Source organism: Phyllobates terribilis, unplaced genomic scaffold (genome assembly GCF_046119375.1).
Source record: "Phyllobates terribilis strain yellow unplaced genomic scaffold, ASM4611937v1 Scaffold_416__1_contigs__length_1633014, whole genome shotgun sequence".
NCBI lineage: Eukaryota > Metazoa > Chordata > Amphibia > Anura > Dendrobatidae > Phyllobates > Phyllobates terribilis.
Genome location: NW_027363176.1, coordinates 239,850 through 259,898, shown reverse-complemented (window position 1 = coordinate 259,898; position 20,049 = coordinate 239,850). Strand labels below are relative to the sequence as shown.

At 44.6% G+C, this 20,049-nt stretch overlaps 12 non-coding genes and 2 pseudogenes across 12 annotated transcripts; all 14 read left to right on the top strand.

Moving 5' to 3' along the window:
- The first annotated feature begins 1,786 nt into the window (after window positions 1-1,786).
- On the top strand, window positions 1,787-1,976 carry LOC141227188 (U2 spliceosomal RNA). Its single transcript, XR_012294285.1, has one exon. It is a non-coding gene; the product is annotated as a U2 spliceosomal RNA (small nuclear RNA).
- Window positions 1,977-3,091: 1,115 nt separating this feature from the next.
- LOC141227376 (U2 spliceosomal RNA) lies at window positions 3,092-3,282 on the top strand. Its single transcript, XR_012294373.1, has one exon. It is a non-coding gene; the product is annotated as a U2 spliceosomal RNA (small nuclear RNA).
- A 1,115-nt stretch (window positions 3,283-4,397) lies between these two features.
- LOC141227312 (U2 spliceosomal RNA) lies at window positions 4,398-4,513 on the top strand (annotated as a pseudogene).
- Window positions 4,514-5,037: 524 nt separating this feature from the next.
- Window positions 5,038-5,219, top strand: LOC141227181 (U2 spliceosomal RNA). Its single transcript, XR_012294278.1, has one exon. It is a non-coding gene; the product is annotated as a U2 spliceosomal RNA (small nuclear RNA).
- Window positions 5,220-6,334: 1,115 nt separating this feature from the next.
- On the top strand, window positions 6,335-6,525 carry LOC141227375 (U2 spliceosomal RNA). The gene has a single exon (XR_012294372.1). It is a non-coding gene; the product is annotated as a U2 spliceosomal RNA (small nuclear RNA).
- Window positions 6,526-7,640: 1,115 nt separating this feature from the next.
- LOC141227373 (U2 spliceosomal RNA) lies at window positions 7,641-7,831 on the top strand. Its single transcript, XR_012294370.1, has one exon. It is a non-coding gene; the product is annotated as a U2 spliceosomal RNA (small nuclear RNA).
- Window positions 7,832-8,947: 1,116 nt separating this feature from the next.
- LOC141227335 (U2 spliceosomal RNA) lies at window positions 8,948-9,039 on the top strand (annotated as a pseudogene).
- A 799-nt stretch (window positions 9,040-9,838) lies between these two features.
- LOC141227277 (U2 spliceosomal RNA) lies at window positions 9,839-10,022 on the top strand. The gene has a single exon (XR_012294346.1). It is a non-coding gene; the product is annotated as a U2 spliceosomal RNA (small nuclear RNA).
- Window positions 10,023-11,137: 1,115 nt separating this feature from the next.
- On the top strand, window positions 11,138-11,327 carry LOC141227108 (U2 spliceosomal RNA). The gene has a single exon (XR_012294216.1). It is a non-coding gene; the product is annotated as a U2 spliceosomal RNA (small nuclear RNA).
- A 1,115-nt stretch (window positions 11,328-12,442) lies between these two features.
- LOC141227372 (U2 spliceosomal RNA) lies at window positions 12,443-12,633 on the top strand. The gene has a single exon (XR_012294369.1). It is a non-coding gene; the product is annotated as a U2 spliceosomal RNA (small nuclear RNA).
- A 1,115-nt stretch (window positions 12,634-13,748) lies between these two features.
- LOC141227371 (U2 spliceosomal RNA) lies at window positions 13,749-13,939 on the top strand. The gene has a single exon (XR_012294368.1). It is a non-coding gene; the product is annotated as a U2 spliceosomal RNA (small nuclear RNA).
- Window positions 13,940-15,054: 1,115 nt separating this feature from the next.
- On the top strand, window positions 15,055-15,245 carry LOC141227370 (U2 spliceosomal RNA). The gene has a single exon (XR_012294367.1). It is a non-coding gene; the product is annotated as a U2 spliceosomal RNA (small nuclear RNA).
- A 1,115-nt stretch (window positions 15,246-16,360) lies between these two features.
- Window positions 16,361-16,551, top strand: LOC141227369 (U2 spliceosomal RNA). Its single transcript, XR_012294366.1, has one exon. It is a non-coding gene; the product is annotated as a U2 spliceosomal RNA (small nuclear RNA).
- A 1,116-nt stretch (window positions 16,552-17,667) lies between these two features.
- On the top strand, window positions 17,668-17,858 carry LOC141227445 (U2 spliceosomal RNA). The gene has a single exon (XR_012294439.1). It is a non-coding gene; the product is annotated as a U2 spliceosomal RNA (small nuclear RNA).
- Window positions 17,859-20,049: the final 2,191 nt, after the last annotated feature.

The following is a 20,049-nucleotide window of genomic DNA, read 5'->3' as shown; positions in this document are numbered from 1 at the left end:
TTGAAGATGTAAAAACCAGAAAGACAAAGATGTCAATCCTAGCGGTGGATTTTGAGAAAGCTTTTGACCGCGTGTCTCATTTTTATCTTTTTAAAGTTTTAGAAAAAATGGGCATTCCGGGTGGGTTTTTATTGTCTCTTAAAGCTTTTTATAATGATTGTACGAGTAAGATTTTAGTTAATGGTTTTAAAACAAAAGAGGTAGTTTTAAAATCAGGGGTGAAGCAGGGTTGCCCTTTGTCCCCCCTGCTTTTTATATGTGCTATAGAACCCCTTTTATGTACAATACGCCGGGATAAGCAAATATGTGGAGTACCCTTACCCGGAGGGAACGGTCTACAAGTTAAAGTTGTAAGCTATATGGATGATGTAGCAGTGTTTGGATGTGATGTACCTTCAATACAAAAAACGATAAGCCAAATTCAGTCTTTTTGTACAGTTTCCGGTTTTAAAATTAATCTTACTAAATGTAATATTTTAAATGTCGGGGGGATGAGTTTACATGATGTACCAATTGAAGTTACAGATTCCATTACTATTTTAGGTGTTTCTTTTAATGAATCTAATAATGGTTTTAATAGCTGGGATGCGGCAGCACAGAAAATTAATCAGAAAATCTGCATGTGGAATATGAGAAAGCTGTCAATGGAAGGTAAAGTTCTGATTGTAAAAATGGTGATATTACCTATCCTGTTATATCTTAGTTTGGTGTTCCCCCCTCCTACAAATTTGTTGAAACGAATTACAAAAGTATGTTTTACCTTTTTTTGGGGCTCAAAAATGGAGAAACTCAAAAGAGAAATTGTGACAAAGCCAAAGGTTAAAGGTGGGAAAGATTTCCCTGTTTTAGATAAGTTTCTTTTAATACATTTTTTCTGTTTCTGTTTTAAAACCCTTTTTAAAGATAATTACCTTTCCTATTTTATGCGTTTTAACACTGGTTTTCTCATGAGAAGGTTTGGTTGGTTTGAAACGGTTTTATCCTTTCCTTATGCTTTTAACCTACCTGCACATTATGAGATTTTAAAGAAAATTATTCTTGATTTTAATTTGAATAAGAAACAGACAGGGGATCTATGTAACAGCAAGACACTACTCAAACAAATTAGTACTGATGTGACGTTGTGTGATATTGAACGTTATGATGATGACAAAACTGTACACATATGGAAAATGATTAACGCCCCTTATCTTTTTAATGTACAGAAAGACATGTCTTGGAGCTGCGCACACCACTGTCTTCCTTGCCGGGCATTCCAGTACAGAAGAGGTTTTGTGAGGTCTGCCATCTGCCCAAGAGAAGGTTGTCAAGAAGAAGAGACAGTGAAGCATCTTTTATGGACTTGTGCTTTTGCTAAAGAGTTCTGGAGAAGATTAATCCCCCTGCTGGAGAAAATGGTGGACCTCAAGGACTTTAATTTTGCATCAGTGTTATATGGTCTTCTGGAATGCCCAACAATGGACCAAAAAATAATGGCGTGGAAGACAGTGAATTGTGCCAAGATAGCGCTCTGGAATGCTAGAAATATTGCTGTTTTTAAACATGAAATGTTACCAGTAGATGATGTTTTAGCCTTTTGTAAAAGTGAAATGTACATATACTATTTATTGGACAGGAAAAAGAATGTAACGTTGGCAGGCAAATGGCTTTTTAACCTATGGAATATTTGAAGTCTTGTAAAATTTGCTGTGATGGAATTTTTATTTTTCTTTGAAGTCCCGAAAGTGTAATGTGGATGTAATGGTTTTATTTCTGTAATTTGTTAAATTTTAAATAAACGGTTTTTATCCCCATGTGGGGGATAGCCAAATTAAAAAAAAAAATCTGTTCTTATCAGTTTAATATCTGATACGTCCCCTATCTGGGGACCATATATTAAATGGATTTTTAGAACAGGGAGATGGAAAAAGAGCTTGCTCTGTCCACTCCACGCATTGACCTGGTATTGCAGTATCTCCAGGACCGGTGCACCCCTTCTTTAATGCAGTTTCTAAAATCAGAAAGAATTGAATTCAATGTTTTTTGTTCATTTTGCTTGTTTGTCGGATTTTGGGATGGACTCTTTGGCTTTGCTTTTCTTCTCCTCATTGGATTTTTCATGTTCAAAGTTGCAGAAGCCAGATTACAAGCTCATTTTGGTTCAACTTCAGCAACTGTGCATTGCATTGCCATGTAATGTGATGCAATGCTATCTTTCTAGCTCTCCCTTTTTACTTCCTTTTGGATAAACAGACATATTAGGCAAGCATTTTGGAGCTTTCACCTAAATAACTACAGGTGGTGAGATAAGCTGCACAATATAATTGACCTTTCAGTATATTGTTGCACACACACCATCTATTTAGCAAATGCCCTTGTTATCAACAGCAGCCTTTTAAACTCACCTGAGCTAACAGGTATGTGCGCTGGTTACTCTGCTGCGCTTAAAATTTCTTTTTTGGTTTGCTACAATGCCTTTTCTGAAACGTTGTCTCCTTCTGCTGGAACACTGACTTCTTTCATTTAATGCCTGCAGACTATAAAAGAGAACCCAACCCAAAAAGTTTGGTTGATTAGTCTGTGGCATTCTGTTAAACTGTTGCTTATGGCGGTCTCTGTGAGCTTCTCAGCGACATTCAGCCAGCCAGGTATCCTGCCTGCAGTAGATGGAATGTGGCAATGGAACGCTGGCTGCGCGTGTCATAATAGGCTCTGAGCCTTTATATACCTGTGCACAGCAGCAGCCACCTTCAGTCTGCTGCTGGACAGCCAGCAGCAGCAGCAGCAGGAGAGGTATGTAATCAGGAGCCCTCCTGCTAAGGGTAGACAGCTGCTCGTTCCACCCCACCCCCCGCCTTAATTGGTTCTCCTCCCTTCCAACGGTGTTGAGGCGGGTGGGAACAGCAGGGGGTGAAGGTGCTGTGTTTAAAGAGGTGGAGTTATGCAGATCTAAAACGCGTGGACTGCAGCAGCAGCAAGCCGAAAAGTGCAGGCATGTAAGGGATCTAGAGGTTGACAACATGTCTTCTTAACGGGAGTCCAGGAGCTCATCTCCACAAATGGACTTTTCAGGATCCTTGGGTGGCTCCGTAGTTTGAAACCAATTCTGGTTATCGCTTCTCGGCCTTTTGGCTAAGATCAAGTGTAGTATCTGTTCTTATCAGTTTAATATCTGATACGTCCCCTATCTGGGGACCATATATTAAATGGATTTTTAGAACAGGGAGATGGAAAAAGAGCTTGCTCTGTCCACTCCACGCATTGACCTGGTATTGCAGTATCTCCAGGACCGGTGCACCCCTTCTTTAATGCAGTTTCTAAAATCAGAAAGAATTGAATTCAATGTTTTTTGTTCATTTTGCTTGTTTGTCGGATTTTGGGATGGACTCTTTGGCTTTGCTTTTCTTCTCCTCATTGGATTTTTCATGTTCAAAGTTGCAGAAGCCAGATTACAAGCTCATTTTGGTTCAACTTCAGCAACTGTGCATTGCATTGCCATGTAATGTGATGCAATGCTATCTTTCTAGCTCTCCCTTTTTACTTCCTTTTGGATAAACAGACATATTAGGCAAGCATTTTGGAGCTTTCACCTAAATAACTACAGGTGGTGAGATAAGCTGCACAATATAATTGACCTTTCAGTATATTGTTGCACACACACCATCTATTTAGCAAATGCCCTTGTTATCAACAGCAGCCTTTTAAACTCACCTGAGCTAACAGGTATGTGCGCTGGTTACTCTGCTGCGCTTAAAATTTCTTTTTTGGTTTGCTACAATGCCTTTTCTGAAACGTTGTCTCCCTCTGCTGGAACACTGACTTCTTTCATTTAATGCCTGCAGACTATAAAAGAGAACCCAACCCAAAAAGTTTGGTTGATTAGTCTGTGGCATTCTGTTAAACTGTTGCTTATGGCGGTCTCTGTGAGCTTCTCAGCGACATTCAGCCAGCCAGGTATCCTGCCTGCAGTAGATGGAATGTGGCAATGGAACGCTGGCTGCGCGTGTCATAATAGGCTCTGAGCCTTTATATACCTGTGCACAGCAGCAGCCACCTTCAGTCTGCTGCTGGACAGCCAGCAGCAGCAGCAGCAGGAGAGGTATGTAATCAGGAGCCCTCCTGCTAAGGGTAGACAGCTGCTCGTTCCACCCCACCCCCCGCCTTAATTGGTTCTCCTCCCTTCCAACGGTGTTGAGGCGGGTGGGAACAGCAGGGGGTGAAGGTGCTGTGTTTAAAGAGGTGGAGTTATGCAGATCTAAAACGCGTGGATTGCAGCAGCAGCAAGCCGAAAAGTGCAGGCATGTAAGGGATCTAGAGGTTGACAACATGTCTTCTTAACGGGAGTCCAGGAGCTCATCTCCACAAATGGACCTTTCAGGATCCTTGGGTGGCTCCGTAGTTTGAAACCAATTCTGGTTATCGCTTCTCGGCCTTTTGGCTAAGATCAAGTGTAGTATCTTTTGAAAAGGCAGTTTTGTCCTTGGGCTGCCCTAGTAAATTGATGCATATTACACACTGGTTTGGTGCACTTGTTAGTACGCCAGGTGGCTCATAGAGTTATCTGATGGAAAACATGGCCCTCCAGGATCGAAGTCACTAGGCTGGGTAAGTGTGAGGGCTTTGGAGCAATGTGCCCCAGGAGTAGGCGCCCTGGTGGGAGTCCAAGCTTACTGGGACTGGGAACCCCGGAAAGACTTGGCTTCGTAGCACGCCGCACCTTTGCCAATCATACTTTCTGAGCAACCCCCCCTATTCCTGGCCTCCGGGCTAGGAAGGGGAATTTTTATAAACCCGGTCGGAGGTCCGGTCAGCTTTGGGCTGAGAAACCAACACAGGCTCCAGCTCCACTAGGGTGGCAGCCTAGATGGAAGCTGGGAGCACGAAAACGGCTCTTCTCCGGCTTCGGCTAGGGAGAGCATCGGAGATCCCTGACCCTCGCTGTGGCCTTCTGGCTCGGAGGGATGGGGATGGTTTATTGGGGACCCTCTCCTCCGGGAAGGGTCCACATGAATCCTCGCCTCGTGCGCTGTTTTGGTGTGACTTCGGTCACATTTTTCAGTGCCTTGGATGCAGCTTCAATCAAAAAAATCTGTTCTTATCAGTTTAATATCTGATACGTCCCCTATCTGGGGCCCTATATTAAATGGATTTTTAGAACAGGGAGATGGAAAAAGAGCTTGCTCTGTCCACTCCACGCATTGACCTGGTATTGCAGTATCTCCAGGACCGGTGCACCCCTTCTTTAATGCAGTTTCTAAAATCAGAAAGAATTGAATTCAATGTTTTTTGTTCATTTTGCTTGTTTGTCGGATTTTGGGATGGACTCTTTGGCTTTGCTTTTCTTCTCCTCATTGGATTTTTCATGTTCAAAGTTGCAGAAGCCAGATTACAAGCTCATTTTGGTTCAACTTCAGCAACTGTGCATTGCATTGCCATGTAATGTGATGCAATGCTATCTTTCTAGCTCTCCCTTTTTACTTCCTTTTGGATAAACAGACATATTAGGCAAGCATTTTGGAGCTTTCACCTAAATAACTACAGGTGGTGAGATAAGCTGCACAATATAATTGACCTTTCAGTATATTGTTGCACACACACCATCTATTTAGCAAATGCCCTTGTTATCAACAGCAGCCTTTTAAACTCACCTGAGCTAACAGGTATGTGCGCTGGTTACTCTGCTGCGCTTAAAATTTCTTTTTTGGTTTGCTACAATGCCTTTTCTGAAACGTTGTCTCCCTCTGCTGGAACACTGACTTCTTTCATTTAATGCCTGCAAACTATAAAAGAGAACCCAACCCAAAAAGTTTGGTTGATTAGTCTGTGGCATTCTGTTAAACTGTTGCTTATGGCGGTCTCTGTGAGCTTCTCAGCGACATTCAGCCAGCCAGGTATCCTGCCTGCAGTAGATGGAATGTGGCAATGGAACGCTGGCTGCGGGTGTCATAATAGGCTCTGAGCCTTTATATACCTGTGCACAGCAGCAGCCACCTTCAGTCTGCTGCTGGACAGCCAGCAGCAGCAGCAGCAGGAGAGGTATGTAATCAGGAGCCCTCCTGCTAAGGGTAGACAGCTGCTCGTTCCACCCCACCCCCCGCCTTAATTGGTTCTCCTCCCTTCCAACGGTGTTGAGGCGGGTGGGAACAGCAGGGGGTGAAGGTGCTGTGTTTAAAGAGGTGGAGTTATGCAGATCTAAAACGCGTGGATTGCAGCAGCAGCAAGCTGAAAAGTGCAGGCATGTAAGGGATCTAGAGGTTGACAACATGTCTTCTTAACGGGAGTCCAGGAGCTCATCTCCACAAATGGACTTTTCAGGATCCTTGGGTGGCTCCGTAGTTTGAAACCAATTCTGGTTATCGCTTCTCGGCCTTTTGGCTAAGATCAAGTGTAGTATCTGTTCTTATCAGTTTAATATCTGATACGTCCCCTATCTGGGGACCATATATTAAATGGATTTTTAGAACAGGGAGATGGAAAAAGAGCTTGCTCTGTCCACTCCACGCATTGACCTGGTATTGCAGTATCTCCAGGACCGGTGCACCCCTTCTTTAATGCAGTTTCTAAAATCAGAAAGAATTGAATTCAATGTTTTTTGTTCATTTTGCTTGTTTGTCGGATTTTGGGATGGACTCTTTGGCTTTGCTTTTCTTCTCCTCATTGGATTTTTCATGTTCAAAGTTGCAGAAGCCAGATTACAAGCTCATTTTGGTTCAACTTCAGCAACTGTGCATTGCATTGCCATGTAATGTGATGCAATGCTATCTTTCTAGCTCTCCCTTTTTACTTCCTTTTGGATAAACAGACATATTAGGCAAGCATTTTGGAGCTTTCACCTAAATAACTACAGGTGGTGAGATAAGCTGCACAATATAATTGACCTTTCAGTATATTGTTGCACACACACCATCTATTTAGCAAATGCCCTTGTTATCAACAGCAGCCTTTTAAACTCACCTGAGCTAACAGGTATGTGCGCTGGTTACTCTGCTGCGCTTAAAATTTCTTTTTTGGTTTGCTACAATGCCTTTTCTGAAACGTTGTCTCCCTCTGCTGGAACACTGACTTCTTTCATTTAATGCCTGCAGACTATAAAAGAGAACCCAACCCAAAAAGTTTGGTTGATTAGTCTGTGGCATTCTGTTAAACTGATGCTTATGGCGGTCTCTGTGAGCTTCTCAGCGACATTCAGCCAGCCAGGTATCCTGCCTGCAGTAGATGGAATGTGGCAATGGAACGCTGGCTGCGCGTGTCATAATAGGCTCTGAGCCTTTATATACCTGTGCACAGCAGCAGCCACCTTCAGTCTGCTGCTGGACAGCCAGCAGCAGCAGCAGCAGGAGAGGTATGTAATCAGGAGCCCTCCTGCTAAGGGTAGACAGTTGCTCGTTCCACCCCACCCCCCGCCTTAATTGGTTCTCCTCCCTTCCAACGGTGTTGAGGCGGGTGGGAACAGCAGGGGGTGAAGGTGCTGTGTTTAAAGAGGTGGAGTTATGCAGATCTAAAACGCGTGGATTGCAGCAGCAGCAAGCCGAAAAGTGCAGGCATGTAAGGGATCTAGAGGTTGACAACATGTCTTCTTAACGGGAGTCCAGGAGCTCATCTCCACAAATGGACTTTTCAGGATCCTTGGGTGGCTCCGTAGTTTGAAACCAATTCTGGTTATCGCTTCTCGGCCTTTTGGCTAAGATCAAGTGTAGTATCTGTTCTTATCAGTTTAATATCTGATACGTCCCCTATCTGGGGACCATATATTAAATGGATTTTTAGAACAGGGAGATGGAAAAAGAGCTTGCTCTGTCCACTCCACGCATTGACCTGGTATTGCAGTATCTCCAGGACCGGTGCACCCCTTCTTTAATGCAGTTTCTAAAATCAGAAAGAATTGAATTCAATGTTTTTTGTTCATTTTGCTTGTTTGTCGGATTTTGGGATGGACTCTTTGGCTTTGCTTTTCTTCTCCTCATTGGATTTTTCATGTTCAAAGTTGCAGAAGCCAGATTACAAGCTCATTTTGGTTCAACTTCAGCAACTGTGCATTGCATTGCCATGTAATGTGATGCAATGCTATCTTTCTAGCTCTCCCTTTTTACTTCCTTTTGGATAAACAGACATATTAGGCAAGCATTTTGGAGCTTTCACCTAAATAACTACAGGTGGTGAGATAAGCTGCACAATATAATTGACCTTTCAGTATATTGTTGCACACACACCATCTATTTAGCAAATGCCCTTGTTATCAACAGCAGCCTTTTAAACTCACCTGAGCTAACAGGTATGTGCGCTGGTTACTCTGCTGCGCTTAAAATTTCTTTTTTGGTTTGCTACAATGCCTTTTCTGAAACGTTGTCTCCCTCTGCTGGAACACTGACTTCTTTCATTTAATGCCTGCAGACTATAAAAGAGAACCCAACCCAAAAAGTTTGGTTGATTAGTCTGTGGCATTCTGTTAAACTGTTGCTTATGGCGGTCTCTGTGAGCTTCTCAGCGACATTCAGCCAGCCAGGTATCCTGCCTGCAGTAGATGGAATGTGGCAATGGAACGCTGGCTGCGCGTGTCATAATAAGGCTCTGAGCCTTTATGTAGCTGTGCACAGCAGCAGCCACCTTCAGTCTGCTGCTGGACAGCCAGCAGCAGCAGCAGCAGGAGAGGTATGTAATCAGGAGCCCTCCTGCTAAGGGTAGACAGCTGCTCGTTCCACCCCACCCCCCGCCTTAATTGGTTCTCCTCCCTTCCAACGGTGTTGAGGCGGGTGGGAACAGCAGGGGGTGAAGGTGCTGTGTTTAAAGAGGTGGAGTTATGCAGATCTAAAACGCGTGGATTGCAGCAGCAGCAAGCCGAAAAGTGCAGGCATGTAAGGGATCTAGAGGTTGACAACATGTCTTCTTAACGGGAGTCCAGGAGCTCATCTCCACAAATGGACTTTTCAGGATCCTTGGGTGGCTCCGTAGTTTGAAACCAATTCTGGTTATCGCTTCTCGGCCTTTTGGCTAAGATCAAGTGTAGTATCTTTCGAAAAGGCGGTTTTGGATGTTGGCCGCCCTAGTAGATTGATACATTATGCACACTGGGGTTTAGGCGCTTGTTAGTACGCCAGGTGGCTAATATAGTCATCTGGTGGAAAGCATGGCCCCCCAGGATCGACGCCATTGGGCCAGGGAAGATCGAAAGCCCGAAGTGTGAAGTGCCCCAGGAGTGGTGACCCTGGGGTGCCTTAACTCACTGGGATTGGGAACCCCACTTGAGTTTATGGCACATTTGCACTAGCACTTCAATATTTCTTTCTTCACACACACCCTTATTCCGGGCCTTCTGGCCTTAGGATGGGGAATTTTTCAATTCCCGGTCGAAGGTCCGGGCAGTATTATACTGTGAAACCTTCACTATTTATTTAATTTTTTTTTGTCACTGTGTGTCCACTTTTTCACGTGTGTCCACGTCCTTACTAGGATTTTGTCGGGATGCGGTTCCCTTACGGGTTCCTCTCTTGGCAGGTCTAGGGGGGGAGTGTGTGGCCATCAGGTTCCGCTCCCCCCTGAACCCCCCTGGCTCTCCTCTTTCGGGAGGAGAGCGTTGTTGGCTCCCCTCTTCCGGGAGGGGAGCACAGTCTTTGGCTCCCAGTGCCTTGCTCGGGTGAGAACTCGGGCAGGTGCTGGGGGTAAGATTGGGTCGCCTCTGGCTCCGGCTGGAGGTGGCTATTTGTCCCTGTGCCTCGCTGTGGCCTTCTGGCTCGGAGGGACGGGGAATGGTTTGGGGGACCCTTCTCCTTTTGGAGAGGGTTTCAAGAAGACCAGCATCCTAGTGCACTTTTTTTTGTGGCACTTGTCACTTTTTTAAGCGCACTCGGGTTTTGTACACGAATTCGGGCTTTCGAAAAAAAAAAAAAAAAAAATCTGTTCTTATCAGTTTAATATCTGATACGTCCCATATCTGGGGACCATATAATAAATGGATTTTTAGAACAGGGAGATGGAAAAAGAGCTTGCTCTGTCCACTCCACGCATTGACCTGGTATTGCAGTATCTCCAGGACCGGTGCACCCCTTCTTTAATGCAGTTTCTAAAATCAGAAAGAATTGAATTCAATGTTTTTTGTTCATTTTGCTTGTTTGTCGGATTTTGGGATGGAATCTTTGGCTTTGCTTTTCTTCTCCTCACTGGATTTTTCATGTTCAAAGTTGCAGAAGCCAGATTACAAGCTCATTTTGGTTCAACTTCAGCAACTGTGCATTGCATTGCCATGTAATGTGATGCAATGCTATCTTTCTAGCTCTCCCTTTTTACTTCCTTTTGGATAAACAGACATATTAGGCAAGCATTTTGGAGCTTTCACCTAAATAACTACAGGTGGTGAGATAAGCTGCACAATATAATTGACCTTTCAGTATATTGTTGCACACACACCATCTATTTAGCAAATGCCCTTGTTATCAACAGCAGCCTTTTAAACTCACCTGAGCTAACAGGTATGTGCGCTGGTTACTCTGCTGCGCTTAAAATTTCTTTTTTGGTTTGCTACAATGCCTTTTCTGAAACGTTGTCTCCCTCTGCTGGAACACTGACTTCTTTCATTTAATGCCTGCAGACTATAAAAGAGAACCCAACCCAAAAAGTTTGGTTGATTAGTCTGTGGCATTCTGTTAAACTGTTGCTTATGGCGGTCTCTGTGAGCTTCTCAGCGACATTCAGCCAGCCAGGTATCCTGCCTGCAGTAGATGGAATGTGGCAATGGAACGCTGGCTGCGCGTGTCATAATAGGCTCTGAGCCTTTATATACCTGTGCACAGCAGCAGCCACCTTCAGTCTGCTGCTGGACAGCCAGCAGCAGCAGCAGCAGGAGAGGTATGTAATCAGGAGCCCTCCTGCTAAGGGTAGACAGCTGCTCGTTCCACCCCACCCCCCGCCTTAATTGGTTCTCCTCCCTTCCAACGGTGTTGAGGCGGGTGGGAACAGCAGGGGGTGAAGGTGCTGTGTTTAAAGAGGTGGAGTTATGCAGATCTAAAATGCGTGGATTGCAGCAGCAGCAAGCCGAAAAGTGCAGGCATGTAAGGGATCTAGAGGTTGACAACATGTCTTCTTAACGGGAGTCCAGGAGCTCATCTCCACAAATGGACTTTTCAGGATCCTTGGGTGGCTCCGTAGTTTGAAACCAATTCTGGTTATCGCTTCTCGGCCTTTTGGCTAAGATCAAGTGTAGTATCTGTTCTTATCAGTTTAATATCTGATACGTTCCCTATCTGGGGACCATATATTAAATGGATTTTTAGAACAGGGAGATGGAAAAAGAGTTGCTCTGTCCACTCCACGCATTGACCTGGTATTGCAGTATCTCCAGGACCGGTGCACCCCTTCTTTAATGCAGTTTCTAAAATCAGAAAGAATTGAATTCAATGTTTTTTGTTCATTTTGCTTGTTTGTCGGATTTTGGGATGGACTCTTTGGCTTTGCTTTTCTTCTCCTCATTGGACTTTTCATGTTCAAAGTTGCAGAAGCCAGATTACAAGCTCATTTTGGTTCAACTTCAGCAACTGTGCATTGCATTGCCATGTAATGTGATGCAATGCTATCTTTCTAGCTCTCCCTTTTTACTTCCTTTTGGATAAACAGACATATTAGGCAAGCATTTTGGAGCTTTCACCTAAATAACTACAGGTGGTGAGATAAGCTGCACAATATAATTGACCTTTCAGTATATTGTTGCACACACACCATCTATTTAGCAAATGCCCTTGTTATCAACAGCAGCCTTTTAAACTCACCTGAGCTAACAGGTATGTGCGCTGGTTACTCTGCTGCGCTTAAAATTTCTTTTTTGGTTTGCTACAATGCCTTTTCTGAAACGTTGTCTCCCTCTGCTGGAACACTGACTTCTTTCATTTAATGCCTGCAGACTATAAAAGAGAACCCAACCCAAAAAGTTTGGTTGATTAGTCTGTGGCATTCTGTTAAACTGTTGCTTATGGCGGTCTCTGTGAGCTTCTCAGCGACATTCAGCCAGCCAGGTATCCTGCCTGCAGTAGATGGAATGTGGCAATGGAACGCTGGCTGCGCGTGTCATAATAGGCTCTGAGCCTTTATATACCTGTGCACAGCAGCAGCCACCTTCAGTCTGCTGCTGGACAGCCAGCAGCAGCAGCAGCAGGAGAGGTATGTAATCAGGAGCCCTCCTGCTAAGGGTAGACAGCTGCTCGTTCCACCCCACCCCCCGCCTTAATTGGTTCTCCTCCCTTCCAACGGTGTTGAGGCGGGTGGGAACAGCAGGGGGTGAAGGTGCTGTGTTTAAAGAGGTGGAGTTATGCAGATCTAAAACGCGTGGATTGCAGCAGCAGCAAGCCGAAAAGTGCAGGCATGTAAGGGATCTAGAGGTTGACAACATGTCTTCTTAACGGGAGTCCAGGAGCTCATCTCCACAAATGGACTTTTCAGGATCCTTGGGTGGCTCCGTAGTTTGAAACCAATTCTGGTTATCGCTTCTCGGCCTTTTGGCTAAGATCAAGTGTAGTATCTGTTCTTATCAGTTTAATATCTGATACGTCCCCTATCTGGGGACCATATATTAAATGGATTTTTAGAACAGGGAGATGGAAAAAGAGCTTGCTCTGTCCACTCCACGCATTGACCTGGTATTGCAGTATCTCCAGGACCGGTGCACCCCTTCTTTAATGCAGTTTCTAAAATCAGAAAGAATTGAATTCAATGTTTTTTGTTCATTTTGCTTGTTTGTCAGATTTTGGGATGGACTCTTTGGCTTTGCTTTTCTTCTCCTCATTGGATTTTTCATGTTCAAAGTTGCAGAAGCCAGATTACAAGCTCATTTTGGTTCAACTTCAGCAACTGTGCATTGCATTGCCATGTAATGTGATGCAATGCTATCTTTCTAGCTCTCCCTTTTTACTTCCTTTTGGATAAACAGACATATTAGGCAAGCATTTTGGAGCTTTCACCTAAATAACTACAGGTGGTGAGATAAGCTGCACAATATAATTGACCTTTCAGTATATTGTTGCACACACACCATCTATTTAGCAAATGCCCTTGTTATCAACAGCAGCCTTTTAAACTCACCTGAGCTAACAGGTATGTGCGCTGGTTACTCTGCTGCGCTTAAAATTTCTTTTTTGGTTTGCTACAATGCCTTTTCTGAAACATTGTCTCCCTCTGCTGGAACACTGACTTCTTTCATTTAATGCCTGCAGACTATAAAAGAGAACCCAACCCAAAAAGTTTGGTTGATTAGTCTGTGGCATTCTGTTAAACTGTTGCTTATGGCGGTCTCTGTGAGCTTCTCAGCGACATTCAGCCAGCCAGGTATCCTGCCTGCAGTAGATGGAATGTGGCAATGGAACGCTGGCTGCGCGTGTCATAATAGGCTCTGAGCCTTTATATACCTGTGCACAGCAGCAGCCACCTTCAGTCTGCTGCTGGACAGCCAGCAGCAGCAGCAGCAGGAGAGGTATGTAATCAGGAGCCCTCCTGCTAAGGGTAGACAGCTGCTCGTTCCACCCCACCCCCCGCCTTAATTGGTTCTCCTCCCTTCCAACGGTGTTGAGGCGGGTGGGAACAGCAGGGGGTGAAGGTGCTGTGTTTAAAGAGGTGGAGTTATGCAGATCTAAAACGCGTGGATTGCAGCAGCAGCAAGCCGAAAAGTGCAGGCATGTAAGGGATCTAGAGGTTGACAACATGTCTTCTTAACGGGAGTCCAGGAGCTCATCTCCACAAATGGACTTTTCAGGATCCTTGGGTGGCTCCGTAGTTTGAAACCAATTCTGGTTATCGCTTCTCGGCCTTTTGGCTAAGATCAAGTGTAGTATCTGTTCTTATCAGTTTAATATCTGATACGTCCCCTATCTGGGGACCATATATTAAATGGATTTTTAGAACAGGGAGATGGAAAAAGAGCTTGCTCTGTCCACTCCACGCATTGACCTGGTATTGCAGTATCTCCAGGACCGGTGCACCCCTTCTTTAATGCAGTTTCTAAAATCAGAAAGAATTGAATTCAATGTTTTTTGTTCATTTTGCTTGTTTGTCGGATTTTGGGATGGACTCTTTGGCTTTGCTTTTCTTCTCCTCATTGGATTTTTCATGTTCAAAGTTGCAGAAGCCAGATTACAAGCTCATTTTGGTTCAACTTCAGCAACTGTGCATTGCATTGCCATGTAATGTGATGCAATGCTATCTTTCTAGCTCTCCCTTTTTACTTCCTTTTGGATAAACAGACATATTAGGCAAGCATTTTGGAGCTTTCACCTAAATAACTACAGGTGGTGAGATAAGCTGCACAATATAATTGACCTTTCAGTATATTGTTGCACACACACCATCTATTTAGCAAATGCCCTTGTTATCAACAGCAGCCTTTTAAACTCACCTGAGCTAACAGGTATGTGCGCTGGTTACTCTGCTGCGCTTAAAATTTCTTTTTTGGTTTGCTACAATGCCTTTTCTGAAACGTTGTCTCCTTCTGCTGGAACACTGACTTCTTTCATTTAATGCCTGCAGACTATAAAAGAGAACCCAACCCAAAAAGTTTGGTTGATTAGTCTGTGGCATTCTGTTAAACTGTTGCTTATGGCGGTCTCTGTGAGCTTCTCAGCGACATTCAGCCAGCCAGGTATCCTGCCTGCAGTAGATGGAATGTGGCAATGGAACGCTGGCTGCGCGTGTCATAATAGGCTCTGAGCCTTTATATACCTGTGCACAGCAGCAGCCACCTTCAGTCTGCTGCTGGACAGCCAGCAGCAGCAGCAGCAGGAGAGGTATGTAATCAGGAGCCCTCCTGCTAAGGGTAGACAGCTGCTCGTTCCACCCCACCCCCCGCCTTAATTGGTTCTCCTCCCTTCCAACGGTGTTGAGGCGGGTGGGAACAGCAGGGGGTGAAGGTGCTGTGTTTAAAGAGGTGGAGTTATGCAGATCTAAAACGCGTGGATTGCAGCAGCAGCAAGCCGAAAAGTGCAGGCATGTAAGGGATCTAGAGGTTGACAACATGTCTTCTTAACGGGAGTCCAGGAGCTCATCTCCACAAATGGACTTTTCAGGATCCTTGGGTGGCTCCGTAGTTTGAAACCAATTCTGGTTATCGCTTCTCGGCCTTTTGGCTAAGATCAAGTGTAGTATCTGTTCTTATCAGTTTAATATCTGATACGTCCCCTATCTGGGGACCATATATTAAATGGATTTTTAGAACAGGGAGATGGAAAAAGAGCTTGCTCTGTCCACTCCACGCATTGACCTGGTATTGCAGTATCTCCAGGACCGGTGCACCCCTTCTTTAATGCAGTTTCTAAAATCAGAAAGAATTGAATTCAATGTTTTTTGTTCATTTTGCTTGTTTGTCAGATTTTGGGATGGACTCTTTGGCTTTGCTTTTCTTCTCCTCATTGGATTTTTCATGTTCAAAGTTGCAGAAGCCAGATTACAAGCTCATTTTGGTTCAACTTCAGCAACTGTGCATTGCATTGCCATGTAATGTGATGCAATGCTATCTTTCTAGCTCTCCCTTTTTACTTCCTTTTGGATAAACAGACATATTAGGCAAGCATTTTGGAGCTTTCACCTAAATAACTACAGGTGGTGAGATAAGCTGCACAATATAATTGACCTTTCAGTATATTGTTGCACACACACCATCTATTTAGCAAATGCCCTTGTTATCAACAGCAGCCTTTTAAACTCACCTGAGCTAACAGGTATGTGCGCTGGTTACTCTGCTGCGCTTAAAATTTCTTTTTTGGTTTGCTACAATGCCTTTTCTGAAACATTGTCTCCCTCTGCTGGAACACTGACTTCTTTCATTTAATGCCTGCAGACTATAAAAGAGAACCCAACCCAAAAAGTTTGGTTGATTAGTCTGTGGCATTCTGTTAAACTGTAGCTTATGGCGGTCTCTGTGAGCTTCTCAGCGACATTCAGCCAGCCAGGTATCCTGCCTGCAGTAGATGGAATGTGGCAATGGAACGCTGGCTGCGCGTGTCATAATAGGCTCTGAGCCTTTATATACCTGTGCACAGCAGCAGCCACCTTCAGTCTGCTGCTGGACAGCCAGCAGCAGCAGCAGCAGGAGAGGTATGTAATCAGGAGCCCTCCTGCTAAGGGTAGACAGCTGCTCGTTCCACCCCACCCCCTGCCTTAATTGGTTCTCCTCCCTTCCAACGGTGTTGAGGCGGGTGGGAACAGCAGGGGGTGAAGGTGCTGTGTTTAAAGAGGTGGAGTTATGCAGATCTAAAACGCGTGGATTGCAGCAGCAGCAAGCCGAAAAGTGCAGGCATGTAAGGGATCTAGAGGTTGACAACATGTCTTCTTAACGGGAGTCCAGGAGCTCATCTCCACAAATGGACTTTTCAGGATCCTTGGGTGGCTCCGTAGTTTGAAACCAATTCTGGTTATCGCTTCTCGGCCTTTTGGCTAAGATCAAGTGTAGTATCTGTTCTTATCAGTTTAATATCTGATACGTCCCCTATCTGGGGACCATATATTAAATGGATTTTTAGAACAGGGAGATGGAAAAAGAGCTTGCTCTGTCCACTCCACGCATTGACCTGGTATTGCAGTATCTCCAGGACCGGTGCACCCCTTCTTTAATGCAGTTTCTAAAATCAGAAAGAATTGAATTCAATGTTTTTTGTTCATGTTGCTTGTTTGTCGGATTTTGGGATGGACTCTTTGGCTTTGCTTTTCTTCTCCTCATTGGACTTTTCATGTTCAAAGTTGCAGAAGCCAGATTACAAGCTCATTTTGGTTCAACTTCAGCAACTGTGCATTGCATTGCCATGTAATGTGATGCAATGCTGTCTTTCTAGCTCTCCCTTTTTACTTCCTTTTGGATAAACAGACATATTAGGCAAGCATTTTGGAGCTTTCACCTAAATAACTACAGGTGGTGAGATAAGCTGCACAATATAATTGACCTTTCAGTATATTGTTGCACACACACCATCTATTTAGCAAATGCCCTTGTTATCAACAGCAGCCTTTTAAACTCACCTGAGCTAACAGGTATGTGCGCTGGTTACTCTGCTGCGCTTAAAATTTCTTTTTTGGTTTGCTACAATGCCTTTTCTGAAACATTGTCTCCCTCTGCTGGAACACTGACTTCTTTCATTTAATGCCTGCAGACTATAAAAGAGAACCCAACCCAAAAAGTTTGGTTGATTAGTCTGTGGCATTCTGTTAAACTGTTGCTTATGGCGGTCTCTGTGAGCTTCTCAGCGACATTCAGCCAGCCAGGTATCCTGCCTGCAGTAGATGGAATGTGGCAATGGAACGCTGGCTGCGCGTGTCATAATAGGCTCTGAGCCTTTATATACCTGTGCACAGCAGCAGCCACCTTCAGTCTGCTGCTGGACAGCCAGCAGCAGCAGCAGCAGGAGAGGTATGTAATCAGGAGCCCTCCTGCTAAGGGTAGACAGCTGCTCGTTCCACCCCACCCCCCCGCCTTAATTGGTTCTCCTCCCTTCCAACGGTGTTGAGGCGGGTGGGAACAGCAGGGGGTGAAGGTGCTGTGTTTAAAGAGGTGGAGTTATGCAGATCTAAAACGCGTGGATTGCAGCAGCAGCAAGCCGAAACGTGCAGGCATGTAAGGGATCTAGAGGTTGACAACATGTCTTCTTAACGGGAGTCCAGGAGCTCATCTCCACAAATGGACTTTTCAGGATCCTTGGGTGGCTCCGTAGTTTGAAACCAATTCTGGTTATCGCTTCTCGGCCTTTTGGCTAAGATCAAGTGTAGTATCTGTTCTTATCAGTTTAATATCTGATACGTCCCCTATCTGGGGACCATATATTAAATAGATTTTTAGAACAGGGAGATGGAAAAAGAGCTTGCTCTGTCCACTCCACGCATTGACCTGGTATTGCAGTATCTCCAGGACCGGTGCACCCCTTCTTTAATGCAGTTTCTAAAATCAGAAAGAATTGAATTCAATGTTTTTTGTTCATTTTGCTTGTTTGTCGGATTTTGGGATGGACTCTTTGGCTTTGCTTTTCTTCTCCTCATTGGATTTTTCATGTTCAAAGTTGCAGAAGCCAGATTACAAGCTCATTTTGGTTCAACTTCAGCAACTGTGCATTGCATTGCCATGTAATGTGATGCAATGCTATCTTTCTAGCTCTCCCTTTTTACTTCCTTTTGGATAAACAGACATATTAGGCAAGCATTTTGGAGCTTTCACCTAAATAACTACAGGTGGTGAGATAAGCTGCACAATATAATTGACCTTTCAGTATATTGTTGCACACACACCATCTATTTAGCAAATGCCCTTGTTATCAACAGCAGCCTTTTAAACTCACCTGAGCTAACAGGTATGTGCGCTGGTTACTCTGCTGCGCTTAAAATTTCTTTTTTGGTTTGCTACAATGCCTTTTCTGAAACGTTGTCTCCCTCTGCTGGAACACTGACTTCTTTCATTTAATGCCTGCAGACTATAAAAGAGAACCCAACCCAAAAAGTTTGGTTGATTAGTCTGTGGCATTCTGTTAAACTGTTGCTTATGGCGGTCTCTGTGAGCTTCTCAGCGACATTCAGCCAGCCAGGTATCCTGCCTGCAGTAGATGGAATGTGGCAATGGAACGCTGGCTGCGCGTGTCATAATAGGCTCTGAGCCTTTATATACCTGTGCACAGCAGCAGCCACCTTCAGTCTGCTGCTGGACAGCCAGCAGCAGCAGCAGCAGGAGAGGTATGTAATCAGGAGCCCTCCTGCTAAGGGTAGACAGCTGCTCGTTCCACCCCACCCCCCGCCTTAATTGGTTCTCCTCCCTTCCAACGGTGTTGAGGCGGGTGGGAACAGCAGGGGGTGAAGGTGCTGTGTTTAAAGAGGTGGAGTTATGCAGATCTAAAACGCGTGGATTGCAGCAGCAGCAAGCCGAAAAGTGCAGGCATGTAAGGGATCTAGAGGTTGACAACATGTCTTCTTAACGGGAGTCCAGGAGCTCATCTCCACAAATGGACTTTTCAGGATCCTTGGGTGGCTCCGTAGTTTGAAACCAATTCTGGTTATCGCTTCTCGGCCTTTTGGCTAAAATTAAGTGCTTTATTGCAGGAGATTGTGGTTGAAGGGCACTCGGGTACCCCTCTCCTTGGCCTGGCAGGATCGTCCACTTTGGTGGACTTAACCTGCTTGCTGCTATTAGGGAGAGGGCTTAGTCCCAGGGTAACGAGTTGCGATCCCCCAGCTTCCAGGTGTTTTTCGCTGCAAGAACACTGGGAGCGCAGATTGCAAGCCGCTGCAATTTGCAACCTTGTTGCGTTTTTCCATGGAGGTTGACCCTAACCTCGTGCCTCTTTATGCGAGGCTAAAAAACTCTATCCGAGTTCACTTCACGGCGGGTGGCTCGGATATGAGGAAATTAGGGTATGTAGTCCAGGACGTGCTCAGGAACCTTCTTGGCGTACAAAGGAATGAAATTCTCTCCATCCAGGATTATCCCAGAAGAGGTGACTATGACATCACATTCACCGGAGAAGGTATTTTTAGAGATGTACTAGAAAAGTTAAAAAAAGTTGAAAATAGTCCTGTTTTGAAAGGGATACAAATTGTTGAGCACGTCCTGGATGAGGTAAGACTGGTTATTGTAAAAATATTTTCGCCCTTTGTTTCTGCTCCAGAAGTAATGTCATTTCTAGCAATTTATTTTAAAAGTGTTAAATGTATTGGGAAGATATTAAACGAATATAACATATGGACATCTAAGTGGAAATTCGTTGTGAAGTGTACAAGAGATCCAAATACACCAGGTGGTATACGGCTCCCCCCTGCCCGTTTCAAAATTGGGCAAACAAATGGGGATTTCTTCTTTTCTGGGATGCCAGTATATTGCAGAAATTGTGGGCGCTATGGTCATTCAAAAGAAAACTGTCATGTATCATGTAGAAATTGTGCTAGTGAAGAACATGAGACAAAAGAATGCCCTAAGGAAAAGAAATGCAGTTTTTGCCAGACTCCAGGTCACTTTTATTTTTCTTGTCCTCACAGATTTCGGGAAGATGAGCAAAAGGGGAAGTCCAAGACGTCCGACCAAGGACCAAAAGATCAGACCACCCCTCAGGAGGAGGAACAACAACCTGGAGCCTC